The sequence below is a fragment of the Muntiacus reevesi genome, chromosome 17 (genome assembly GCF_963930625.1).
Source record: "Muntiacus reevesi chromosome 17, mMunRee1.1, whole genome shotgun sequence".
Lineage (NCBI taxonomy): Eukaryota > Metazoa > Chordata > Mammalia > Artiodactyla > Cervidae > Muntiacus > Muntiacus reevesi.
The window spans coordinates 41,460,329-41,473,695 of record NC_089265.1 but is presented as its reverse complement, the minus strand read 5'-3'; the positions used below and the strand labels follow the sequence as shown (position 1 = coordinate 41,473,695).

Below are 13,367 nucleotides of genomic sequence, written 5' to 3'. Positions count from 1 at the left end.
TGCGTTGTTTCCCAGTTCAATTGTACCTCTTTACAATCCTGCCACTTGCCCTACGAGTTCTCGTTTCCTCACATTCACACCCCTGCCTGGTTTTATCATTCCTTTAAATCTTTATTAGAAATCTTGACCCTTTCTCCTTAATGTGTCTTACCTTTTCCTGTTCAGTTTCTCTCCAAGATCCCTGTATGATCTCTGAAGTCATTCCTTAGGGATTAAAATAGTTGTACATTTCTCCTTTTCCTTTGCCTTATATATAACTATCAATGGCTTTAATCTCTGTCTTTCTCACTTTCTGTGAGAGGTTCTTTTTGAACAGAAAATAGGTGGATTAATTATAAAGGTAGAGTGTTCTAGCAACTTAGTTCTTTCTTGCTTCTTTTTGAGACTAGCTGGCCACTCTTTCATTTACTTTTACTTTGCTTGACAATTTAATTCAGTCTACCCATCCTTTACCTAAACTAGTGATCTTAAATGAAATAACAAATAGAAAATCAAGATCTGTGTTCCTCACAAATATATTGGAGTGGGTAACTTTTCCCTTCTCCAGGGGATCTTCCCAACCCAGGGATTGAACCCAGGTCTCCTGTAATTGCAGGCAGATTCTTTACCAGCTGATCCACAAGGGAAGCCCCTGACATAGCTCAATTGGATATGTTGTCCCTTGGACCACAGTATAGAGACATGGGCTTCTTTCATGCTTTGGGAGTTTCCTCTTCCTCTGGGATTGGATTTGGGGCTTACACAACATGTTAGTATCACTCTGCTCAGAAACCTCAGAAGGCTTCAGGAGTTCTCCTATCATTCTCATTATACAACAGATAGTTTTAACTGTTCTTCCCTGTGAGAAGCCAAATGTAAAAATAGCAGAAGATTAGGCTAAACGGGAAGTAAATTGAGAAATGCAGAACTGTAAATAATCACCCCCTTCTTCTTCCTCCTATCTCTTGACTTTCTGATGCACAGATAAGTTAGTAGGCTTGTAAATCCTAGGTTGGTTAGTTTGATAGTTCATTCATTCATTTATTGACTCCAGCTATTGAGGGTCACTATGTTCCAAGTGCTGTGCTGGGCCCTGGTAATACAAAGGCAAGCAAGTCATGATATTGCTGACAAAGGACAAAACATTAACTCACAGTATGGATCGGAAAAAGATGGAGCTGTCCTTGCCTCCTAACCCTTCATCTGGGTGTTGTGCCTTCAAAGTGGTCCTCTTTAGGGATGTGCCACTTATTCTAATGATACTAGCATTCTCCAAAACATTTTTGAAAATCCTTTTAGGATTCTGCTCAGAGAATGGAGCATATTTATTTTAAAAAATAAACTCAGTGGTATAAAATCTTTTCCCTTTGACAGAGAATCTATTTTTTTCTTGTTTGAAATGTTTCAAAAATAGAGACAATATAGATGATAATATAGCAAGTGCCTAAGGGCCCACTGACCAGAGTTAACAAACGTTAACATTTGGTTCTTTTTGTTTTAGATATTTTTAAATGAGAAACTAGAACATTACAGAAAAATTTGAAGTCCTCCGTTATTCTATTCTCCAATTCTGTTCACCCTTCTTCAGAGGCCAGGATTATCACCAAGTTTTATATTTAGTGTGTGCGTGTGTTTGTGTTTGTTTGTCGATAAACAATATATTACGTGGTTTCTGGAATGAGCCACAATCATTAGCATTTAAGCAAGCCTGTTAAATTATATAATACTCGACTGAGTTAAATGGAGTCATGTTTTTAGATTCCTCTTCAGGCAGCTTTGAAAGCTATTGCAAAGAGGACTTCCAAAAGTGATTTCAGGAAAACAGCTCTATCTGAATAAATCACATGGCACTTTTTGTGTGAATTTATAAAGAACAATAGTTATTTAGGTGTATACATTCTGGTAATGTTTTTCAATCACCTCTTACATTACAGTCACATTACTCATTTCCTGCAATGACCAGGAAATTTTTCAAAAACCTTTTTTTCCTCTATTAGATGAATGTACCTATGATTTGCATTTGACTTCAAATAAGCAATGGAGTTGACAATATATTTCTTTTTAATTACATGGTTTTAAAAGCACAGAATAAAGAAATCTTCTCATTGCCTGGACAGTTGGTTAGAGAAGGTATGAAGATTAGCAAGAAGATATGGTATTTCCTCAAAAATGTTTATGGGGCTACTTGTGACTGAAAGTTGCTCAGTCGTGTCTGACTGTTTGTGACCCCATGGACGATACATGCAGTCCGTGGAATTCTCCAGCCCAGAATACTGGAGTGGGTAGCCTTTCCCTTCTCTAGGGGATCTTCCCAACCCAGTTGGGCCTTGGTAAAATAGAATGATTGGGCTGGATTCTCCCATTTGATCAGGGAGATGTAGCTTCTCTATGGTCCCATACCTCAACTTAGACCAACTGAGAATGTCCGTGGAGTAGAAAGGCTTTTCTCCAAGCCTCTGCTTTGCCTTGTGGTTTCACAGGGGCAGTTCTCAGGACAGAGCAGACTCCTTCTTGGAGGGCACTGTTTGTGATCTCTACGTTCAGTTCTGTGCTGTGTACTCTGAACACTCAGCAGAAGTTGGAGTCTCACCAAGAAGTTACCACCCCGAGGCCCTTGTTGTCAGGGAGGCAAATTAGAGTTGCCCAAGGAGTGCTAGTCCTCATGCAATAATGTACATCAGAATGACCATCCTCTTTCCCTCATGCTAGGAGAACAGCCTCAGGTTCAAAGTCCACTAAAAGTGCACTTTATCCTGCTGCTAAACATATATGTTGTTTCAAGGCAATGCTGGCCATCTGTTCTCTTCCTGTTGACCTTCTGTCTGGTTTGCTTTACCTACTGGTATTTCATTCTTTGATACCTGTTCTCATAGCATCCCTTTAGAAGCGGTCTTCAACTTGCCTATTTTTTAAAATTAATTTTTACTGGAGTATAGTTGATTTACAATGTTGTTAGTTTCTGCTGTACAACGGAAGAATCAGTTATACACATACATATATCCACTCTTATTTAGATTCTTTTCCCATACAATATTGAGTATTCTCATATACTCTAATAAACAGAGTATTGAGTAGAGCTCCCTGTGTTATACAGTCAGTTATTATTAGTATTTTATATATAATAGTGTGTTTATGACTCCAGTTTGCTTGTTTGCTTGTTGCGTACCCAATAATTTCATTCGGTTCATATGAACTTTTTGTTAGGCATTATGAGAGACAAATCCCCTCAAACCCCCAACCCAACAAGTTTTTGCCTTCATAATTCAGCTGGAATGAGCAGATTAACATAAGTGAAAACTGGAGATGGAGCTTGATTGTATGGCCAGGTAAGGGTTAAGGGCAGGAATGGAATGTTGACAAAACTCAGAAGGGAAGGAAGGAGTAGCAGTCCTTGAGGGTTAGGAGGTAAGACTTCAGCCAGGTCCTGAAGGACAGGGAAAGGATTGACAGCTGAAACTGGTAGAGTGAGAAGAAGGGGTAAGAGGGGCTCCATGAGAGGGAAGAGGAGGCAGCCACAGTCATTCTGATGGGAGGTGATGTCTGGGATTAGGCTGGGGGAATGAGCATGGAAAGAAAGGGGTCTGTGTCTATAGATACCTCAAGGGCAATCAGCTGGACTTGACAAACAACTAAATATTCATTCGCTCATTTCATGAATACTGATTGTACTTGACACTGTATCTGGCAGGTGTGTGTTCTAAGAGGTGAGGATAGAGCAGTGAATAAGCTGACAAGGTTCTTGTCTGAAAGAAGTCGTTTTACAATGGGAAGATAATAAACAAATAAACCAGGAAATATCAGATAAAACAGATGCTATGCAGAGAATGTAAAAGGGCCATGTCCGGTGTATGGATATCTTAGAATGGTCAAGGAAGGCATCCCTGAGGAGATGACCTGCGGGCCTGGACCAGGCAGGGGAGTTAGCAAATGCCACACTCAGGGCAAAAGTCGGGCTGATGTGTTGGGAGAAAAGAGAGCCAGTGTGTATGGAGAAGTGAGTGGTGGGTGGGGGCGGAGGGGAGAGTGGGAAAAATGAAGAGAAAAGTAGGCAGAAACAAAATCGTAAAAAGCCCTTAGGACCAAGGAAGATGTTTAAATGTTATTCCAAGTGCGATGGGAGGGTTTTGGGAACAGAGGCACGTTGTGATTGACCTCTGTGTTTAGAAGGTCACTTTGGCTCCCCATGGAGAAGTGGAGAGCAGGTAGGAGGTAGTACAGGGCCCCGGGAAAGAGGATGGTGGCAGGGCTGGGGAGCTGAAAATAGAGGGAGAGAAGCCGTAAGCTCCGGGATGTATTCTGGAGATTGAGTTGATGCATTAGATGTGGCATGAAGGACAGTGAGAGAAAAAAATGAATCAAGGTGTCCCTGAGGGGCATTATGTGTGGATATTGATACCTTTAACAGGTAAAAAAAACTGGATGAGGAACAAGCTTTCAGGCTGAATCATGAATTTAGTTGGGGACATACCAAGTTTGAGATTCGTATTACAAATTCAACTGAAATTACCTACTAGGTAGTTTTATTCAGGAATCTGAGGTTCAGGGAAAAGGTCAACGCTGGATATTTAAATTTGCAAGTCATTGCTATGTAGATGCTATTTTAAAGTAATGGGGGTGGTGGTGGTGAGGAAGAAGACATTAGAGTTATCTTGGTAAATTTTTTGATAGTCACAAAGCTAAATGTGTAATGTGATATCATTTTTATGGTAAAATGTGTATATCTCCCTACAGAGATTAAACAGATTGATACATGTGATAGGGATATGAACAGGACATGTGCCAACTTGTGATAAGTGTTGAATACCTGGGTGTTAGGATTATTAATGATTTTTGTTTCCTTGTATGTGACATGTGTGTGTGTGTGTGTGTGTGTGTGTGTGTGTGTGTGTATTTTACAAGTTTTCTTCAAAGAGTGTTTTTGTAATTGGGAAAGGTAAATTTTATAAAAGAGAGAACAACACCAAGATTTATATGCTAGGAAAATTGGATACAGATGATGCCAATGAGAAATTACGAAAATTAGAAATTTCAGTTAGTGTTAGGAGGATGACTTTGTACTTCTCTTGTAGAGTTTTTGTTTAACAGGCTATAGTAGATTTCAGATTTCTATGTATTTGCTCTCTCTCACTGTCAGAGGATTTTCCTTTCCACCTTATAGAATTTGATGTGGTCACTTTGAGGTGGGCTTTCAGAGCTGGCCAGCCCTTTGTTATAACATCTCTTCCTATTCTGTACAACCAGCAATGATCTAGACAGAGGCTGATCTCTCAGGTTGTGTCCTGGTAGGTATAGGTGTGTGTGTGCTCAGTCATGTCCAACTTTTTGCTCCTCCAGGGGCTATATCCCCCCAGGCTCCTCTGTCCATGCAGTATTCCAGGCCAGAATACTGGAGTGGGTTGCCATTTCCTACTCCAGGGGATCTTCCTGACCCAGGGCTTGAACCCATGTCTCTTAAGTCTCCTTCATTGGCAGGCGGATTCTTTACCATGTCCTGGAGTAGAAATAGCAGAGCCACAGTGGCTCTCTGAAAGTCCTTGTTTTTATAAGCCTCTAAGAAGATTTGGATTATTTGTTATCACAGCAAAACCAAACCTACCCTAACTAATACAGATGAGCGTAAGATATAGAAAATTTCTAACGAGTGGCTTGAAATTTAAGCTTAAGGCTTGAATGATAGGTCAGGATGGAAACTATTGTTTAGAAAGTCATCAGTGAGGTGAGGATGAGAATGGAGAATGGACACATTTTCTAAGTAGGAAAGTAGAGTGGGAAGAGGAAAGAAGTGGGCCTAGGGAATCACTGCAAGTTAGTGTAAGGGGAGAGCTGCGCAGAGAGGAGGAAGGATTTGGCCAAGATGTGGCAGTCTGGGTTGGTATTAGAAAAGGGAGCTAATGAGGCAGTTAAGCAGGTCAGATGCCAAATTAGGAGGACAAAGAAAGCCATCAAATTTGCCATGACGGTGGTCAGTGTGTGAACCTCTGAGACAGCAGTTTTAGTGTAGTTGTGGGGAAGGAAGTCAAACTTCACAGGTTAGGGAGGGAGTCAATGCAGAGGAAATGGAGGAAGCTGGTGGAGACCACTCCTTCCAAAAGTTTGGATCAGGCAGGGGAGAAGTGGTGTAGCAGTAACACTCAGAAATACTGCACGCTGTGCTAACAGAGGACTCTTTGATCTTAGGGGGAAAGCACATGTTTTTCCACCCCATAAAATAAGTTTTAAATGTGGATAAAGATACTTATCCAATACTGTCTAATATATCATAAACTTTGCTTGACACTAACAGCAATTAAAATAGTCTACTTAGATATTTTCTTCCTGGGAGCTTTGTTAACTCACTGTCATTGATATGTATTATCTTTGCTGCTGCTGCTGCCACTAAGTCGCTTCAGTCGTGCCCGACTCTGTGCAACCCCATAGACGGTGGCCCACCAGGCTCCTCTGTCCCTGGGGTTCTCCAGGCAAGAACACTGGAGTGGGTTGCCATCTCCTTCTCCAACACATGAAAGTGAAAAGTGAAAGTGAAGTTGCTCAGTCATGTCCGACTCCTAGTGACCCCATGGACTGTAACCTTCCAGGTTCCTCTGTCCATGGGATTTTCCAGGCAAGAATACTGGAGTGGGTTGCCATTGCCTTCTCCAATGTATTATCTTTAAGAACATGTTAATCCTTTCTATTTCATTTTCTTTACATTTATCTTCATGTGTCTGAAGTATAAAAAAATTGTAGGAAAGAGTACCAATATTTAGTTACATTTGATGTTTAACAAACCACATGTCATGGGTTGAAATTGTGTCCCTGCAAAAGATTCCTAAGTCTTGGTATCTGTGAACCTTATCATCATCTTATTTTGGAAATAAGGTCACTGTAGATGTAATCAAGTTAAGATGAGGTCACACTGGATTAGGATAAACCCTAAATCCTATCACTGGGGTCCTTATGAGGAGAGCCACAGAGCCACAGGGATACAAGGAGAGGAGGTCGTGTGAAGACAGGAAGAGATTGGAGTTATGCCACCTCAAGTCAAGGAACACCATGGTCTGCCAGCAACCACCAGAAGCTAGAAGAGGCAAGGAAGAAGTCTTCCCTTGAGCCTTCTGAGGGAGCAGGTCCTGCTCACACGTTGATTTTGGACCTCTGACCCCCAGAACAGTGTGAGAATAAATTTTCTGTTGTTTTTAGGCCACCAGGCTTATGACAATTTGTTATGGCTGCCCTAGGAAACTAATAGAGTACCCCAGAGTTTAGTCACTTAAAACAATAGCAGTCTAGTATTTCTCATGATTCTGTGGGTTTGCCATTTGGGTTGGGCTCAGTGGGGCAGTTCTGTTGGTCCTGCTGTGGTCATTCATGTGGCTACAGTTCCCTGATGGCGGGACTGAAGCTGGAGCATCTAAGATGGCCTTACTCACAAGTCCAGAGCCTTGTGGCGCAGCGGTGCTGGCTGTCCCTCTGCACGGGTCTCTTTTTCTTCAGTAGTCTGCTCCACATTCCTTACATAGTGAGAGGAACATTCTAAGAGGATGAAGATGGAAGCTGCAAGACTCCTTGAAGCTTGTTCTAGAGTGCATACAACACTTAAACACCACATTCCTTGGTCAAAGCAAGTCAGAAGGCAGCCCACCTTCAAGGAACAGGGAAACAGACTCAGTCTCCTGATGGGAGGAGCTGCAAAATATTTTTCCACTTTAATCTATTACAATACCCAACAGAGAAGGTGATCATACCCCATTTCAAACCTCACATATTTAAGCTGAAGGTCTTGTCATTCTCTGTTCAGATCATGATACCCATTTCACTGGCAGAGAAGCTGAGAAAAGATTAAACTGACTCCTTCAAAGTTAACAATGAGTCATGCTTTGTGAGAGACTTTTTTGGCCCGTGGAAGACAACTGTATGTCTGGAAGAACTAACCACAGCCTTGCCTGGAGGCAGGTGAATAAACTTAATAACTTCTTGGGTTTCTCTTAAATCCCATAATTACACTAATGGAGCCCAGATTGCAGAGCTCTGTGGTCCAGAGATGAAGCTGCAGTGTGAGGATATCAGGGAAAAAAGGTGCTTGAAAAGTGCCATGTGGCATTCAAAGGAATAGGATTTGAGGCTAAATTAAATGATGAGGAAAATGGCCAATGAGCTCTTTATCCTCAAGAGATACCAAATGGGCTTAGAAATTCAGTGGTTGCTCTGGTCCTGTGTAAGTTCTGGGCTGGAAAGAATTAAAGGGAGTAGAAGAAAAGGATGGGGCAAAGAGGCAGAGATATCAGCCTGTCAGGATGGTATGTGCTATGGCCTGTTTTAGGAGGTTCGCTCTTGTATAAGTTAGGATTGCTTTTTAGCTGCTACAACAAGTAGACAACCCACTAAACAGTGGCTTAAATAAATGAGGGGTTTATTTATTTTTGTTGAATAAGGAGAATTCCAGTGGTTGGCAGTCTAGGCTTTGTGTGATAGCCCAAGATACCATTGAAGACACAGATTCCTTGTCTTTTTTTTTGTTCCATCATCTTTAATGTGTGACTCTCATTCTCATGGCCAGAATACGGCTCTTGAAACTGTCCACATTGAAAGAACATTGAAGACAGGAAGTGGGGAAAGGCCAATGAGGCATATAAGCTAACTGTTCTTTTTTCAGAAACTTTCACAGAAACTCAGACAATGCCATTTGCTATATACCTCCTCAATCATATCTGTGTTGCTTCTACTTACAAGTGAGTTTGGCAAATGTAAGTTTTTCCTAGTCTAGCACATTGCCACCTCCTACAAAACTAGGGTTGAGTTAGAAGGAAGGGGATAATGTCTATTGATGGGCAACTTAATGATCTCTGCCATTGCTCCCAACAATTGCTGTGGGTACATATTAGTGGCAGGCTTTCCATTGTGGTAACATGCAGCCTCCACCCCATTAATACTTGCAGCAGGTTCAGGCTCATCTAATTCCCTGACCTAATGAGGAGGGATATCCAGGCTTACAGGTCTAGTATTAAATTGGCTGTTGTAACAAGTAACCCTAAGATCTCAGTGGATTAACCCAGCAGAATCTTACTTCATGTTCATGTCTTCGTCTGATACAGGTCAGGTGGGTCTCTTCTAAGCAGTGACTCAGGGACCCAGGCTGCTTCCACCTTATGGCTCTGTCATCTTGGGACTTTCAGATTTTCCTGGTATCATTAGCTGTTGGCCAGGAAGAAGAAAGAGTGAAAGATTGTGCCTCCAGTTTTTTCATACCTCAGCTCCATATTACTTCCTCTTACATCCCGTTGGTAAGGGCTACTTACAAGTCCCCTGACGTGCGGAGAGGACTGAGGAATATAGTTCTTGTCTGGCAGCCGCTTAACAGCGGCAGATCTTCACTGTCAAAGGAGACATGCTCTTTGGGGGTCAGCTAGACATCTCTGCCACAGGGTTCCAGTCACAAAGGAGGAGCCATTACCAAAATGTCAGGAAACACATGTCTAGGCTTGTTTGCTGTGCACTGTGCAGTTGGTAGATAGATAAGAGCCCTGTGGCCACAGTCACAGCAGTATGGATGTGGAGGTTGTAAGGGAGGCAAACTCCAAAAGCATATGCCGAAACGCCTGAAATTCCAGAAGAAGGCAGTAAGAATGCAAGGTACAATTATCCTGTGAGGCAGGTAGCTGATAGTTAAAATACAAAATTAAAATCTAATTGCAATCGAGGCCATCAGAAATGTCATATGCAACTGAACACATTTTGGAAACTCTGAAGATTGATAAGGAGTCAAGTTGCTCAGCCTGTTTTTGTTTTCTTTCCTGAGAACAATCAGCTTTAAAACATTTAGGAAAAACCACAAGATGAAGGTATTTTTTAAAGCTTTTGAGTGACATGGTTAGAATGAATATTTCATTTGAGAGGAAACAAGATGTTCTGGATGTTAGAGAAAGAGGCATTATAAAACATTGCACCCCCACTGAGGAGTAACGATAACCATAGTCCAGCCTCCCCTCTGTGACAGGAGAACTTTGATGAGAAACTGACTCACCTTATTTTTTGCGACTGCTTCCCTTTGAGTTGGTTGAGTTCTCTTGTTTATTTGCCTTTTAATGTTTTAGTAATCTGTGAAATCAGTCTTCCTCATTCATGCTAATAGTGTACTACTAATAATAACAACCCACAGGGCTCGCACTGCAGAGAGAAAACAGGTTAAACCTTGAAGTAGGGATTTGAGGAGGCAAACAAGTCTGATTCCTGTCCCAACTCTACTGATTCTCAGCAGGAGCATCTTCCAAAAATTCTTTAACTTCCCCGAGTCTTAGTTTTCTCATCTGTAGGATAGAAATATTAATAATATCAGTATCAGTAGGGTCAAAAGAAGTTATATCTCTAAAACTGCTCCGTAAATTAAGGACCATTGCACACTTATTAATGAAATATCTGTAAAATGGGAATAAGTGCTATGCTTCTGTGATTAGTCAATGAGGTGACATATGTCACAGACCTGACACTTGGTCTCACACTCGGTCACATAGGGTCTTAGAAAAGAAAACTAAAAGCAAATATGGACAAAGTAAAATACCCTGGAGATGAGAGATGGAGAAATGTTAAAAACAGGCACAGCAATGTAAGGAATGGTTTAAACTCATTTGCAAAGCTAGTGCCCCTAAAGCATTCATGCATATATATGTCCTTTTCTCCAAAAGAACTTTTATAGAAAATGTTGGCAGTTATGGAAGATTACAGAGGGAATTTCTTAGAGTCACTTAGGTAATGCAGGTCATGTGATCACCAGGAATGTTTATATGTGAGATGGAAAAGAAAGTAAATGTTGAAAAAGTAGAACCATTCAGAAGAAATGGTTCATCCTGAAGAACAGCAATTATAGTTAGAGATTGGTGACCCATAAACGTGTTTCCTATCCTTTTCTAAAATGAAAAATGGTTTTTTATTACAAAAGCTATATATGTGAATTACAGGAAAAGCAGTTCACATAAGCAAAAAAATTTTTAATGAAAATTATTTCTAGTTTTTTAACCTGTAATCACTTTTAATAGCTTTATCTATATAGTTTTTATACATATACACATACATGCATATTTTCTATAAAATTAGAGGCATGCTTATATACTGCTTTTTATTTAAAACAATATAATAAGCAATTTTTCATATCACTGAGTATTTTTACAGTACACTTCTGAATGAATGCAAAACATTCTATTGTGAGCCTAGTTCATAATTTAACGAATTCTCTTTTGATCCATACTTATTTCCAGTTATTCACCACTAGAAATAGCACTTCAGTAAGTACATTTATTGCACTTAAATTTACTTACATTTTTAATGATCCCTTGGGATAATTGCTAGAGATGGAATCCCAGACTCAAACATACTCATTTGTATATGTAAAACTCCATTTGGAAAGAGAGACACACACAGAGAGAGAAATACATAAATACTTCCTTTATACTGTTGTCCTTCTTGGAGGTTTTGTGTGACATCTGTCTTTAAAAAGAAGTTTAAAAATATTTGAAAAAGATGGCATCCCTGAACTTTGCCTTAATTCTTGGGGAAAGTTATTGAAAGGTGATTTCAAATAAGTATAAACAGGTAAGGTCAGTCTTTTATAAATGACATAAAAAATTAAAATTAACCTCAGAAGACTGAACTGAAACCATTATTATGGTTCAGTCAGTGAAACTAAAGGTAAATTTGATTTGGACAAATACTGTTAATTCATTACATTTCCTTGTGGCCTTAGTTTTTAAAAATAAATGTTTTTCTGTATAATCTTGGTCCTATTAAAGGCTATCTTTGTAAATTTACCAACATTTCCAGCTATAACCAGGAATCAATAAAGTATCCCTTTTAAGTCAGTGAAATGTGTATTTTATTGAAGACAAAAAATCATACAGAAATGTAAGATCACCTAGAAAAACTATTAATTTGTTACATACAAATTCTTTCTTATTGCCAGTTATGTATTATTTACATTTACCTGATATTTAATTTTCTATTTTGTGTCCTTCAGTTCAGTTCAGTTCAGTTGCTCAGCCATGACTGACTCTTTCCAACCCCATGGACTGCAGCACACCAGGCTGTCCATCACCAACTCCTGGAGCTTACTCAAACTTATATCCATCGAGTCGGTGATGCCATCCAATTATCTCATCCTCTGTTGTCCCCTTCTCCTCCCGCCTTCAATCTTTCCCAGCTTCAGGGTCTTTTCCAGTGAGTCAGTTCTTCGCATCAGGTGGTCAAAGTATTGGTGTTTCAGCTTCAACATCAATCCTTCCAATGAATATTCAGAACTGATTTCCTTTAGGATGGACTGGTTGGATCTCCTTGCAGTTCAAGGGACTCTCAAGAGTCATCTCCAACACCACAGTTCAAAAGCATCAATTCTTCGGTGCTCAGCTTTCTTTATAGTCCAACTCTCACATCCCTACATGACTACTGGGAAAACCATAGCTTTGACTAGACAGACCTTTGTTGATAAAGTAATGTCTCTGATTTTTAATATGCTGTCTAGGTTGGTCATAGATTTTCTTCCAAGGAGCAAGCGTCTTTTAATTTCATGGCTGCAGTCATCATCTGCAGAGATTTTGGAGCCCCCAAAATTAAATCACTCACTGTTTCCAATCCCTACCTATTTGCCCTGAAGTGATGGGACCAGATGCCATGATCTTAGTTTTCTGAATGATGTGTTTTAAGCCAACTTTAAGTTTTAAGTTTTTTCAGTCTCCTCTTTTACTTTCATCAAGAGGCTCGTTAGTTCTTTCTGCCATAAGGGTGGTGTCACCTGCATATCTGAAGTTACTGACATTTTTCCTGGCAGTCTTGATTCCAGCTTGTGCTCCATCCAGTCAGGCATTTTGCATGATGTACTCTGCATATAATTTAAACAAGCAGGGTGACAATATACAGCCTTGAGGTACTCCTTTCCCAATTTGAAACCGATCTGTTGCTCCATGTCTGATTCTAATTGTTGCTTGTTGCCCTGCATACAGATTTCTCAGGAGGCAGGTAATGTGGTCTGGTATTTCCATCTCTTTAAGAATTTTCCAGAGTTTGTTGTAACCCACACAGTCAAAGGCTTTGGCATAGTCAATAAAGCAGAAATAGATGTTTTTCTGGAATTCTCTTGCTTTTTTGATGATCCAGCGGATGTTGGCAATTTGATCTCTGGTTCCTCTGCCTTTTCTAAAACCAGCTTGAACATCTGGAAGTTCACGGTTCACGTACTCTTGAAGCCTGGCTTGGAGAATTTTGAGTATTACTTTGCTGGTGTGTGAGATGAGTGCAATTGTGTGGTAGTTTGAACATTCCCTTTTTTGGGATGGAATGAAAACTGACCTTTTTTTGTCCTGTGGCCACTACTGGGTTTTCCAAATTTGCTGGCATATTTAGTACAACACTTTAACAGCATCATCTTT

The 13,367-nt window shown here is 40.2% G+C and overlaps 1 protein-coding gene across 4 annotated transcripts in view; it reads left to right on the top strand.

The window, feature by feature from the left end:
* DOCK8 (dedicator of cytokinesis 8) overlaps window positions 1-13,367 on the top strand; it is a 222,900-nt gene that overhangs the window by 6,698 nt on the left and 202,835 nt on the right. The window contains exon 1 of one of the 4 annotated variants that reach the window (XM_065907915.1): window positions 3,470-3,512. The exons of the other annotated variants lie outside the window; for them this stretch is intronic. The gene's annotated coding sequence lies outside the window, so the exon portion shown is untranslated. Of the gene's footprint in view, window positions 1-3,469; window positions 3,513-13,367 lie in introns of those variants that run through there. 4 annotated transcript variants of the gene reach the window in all.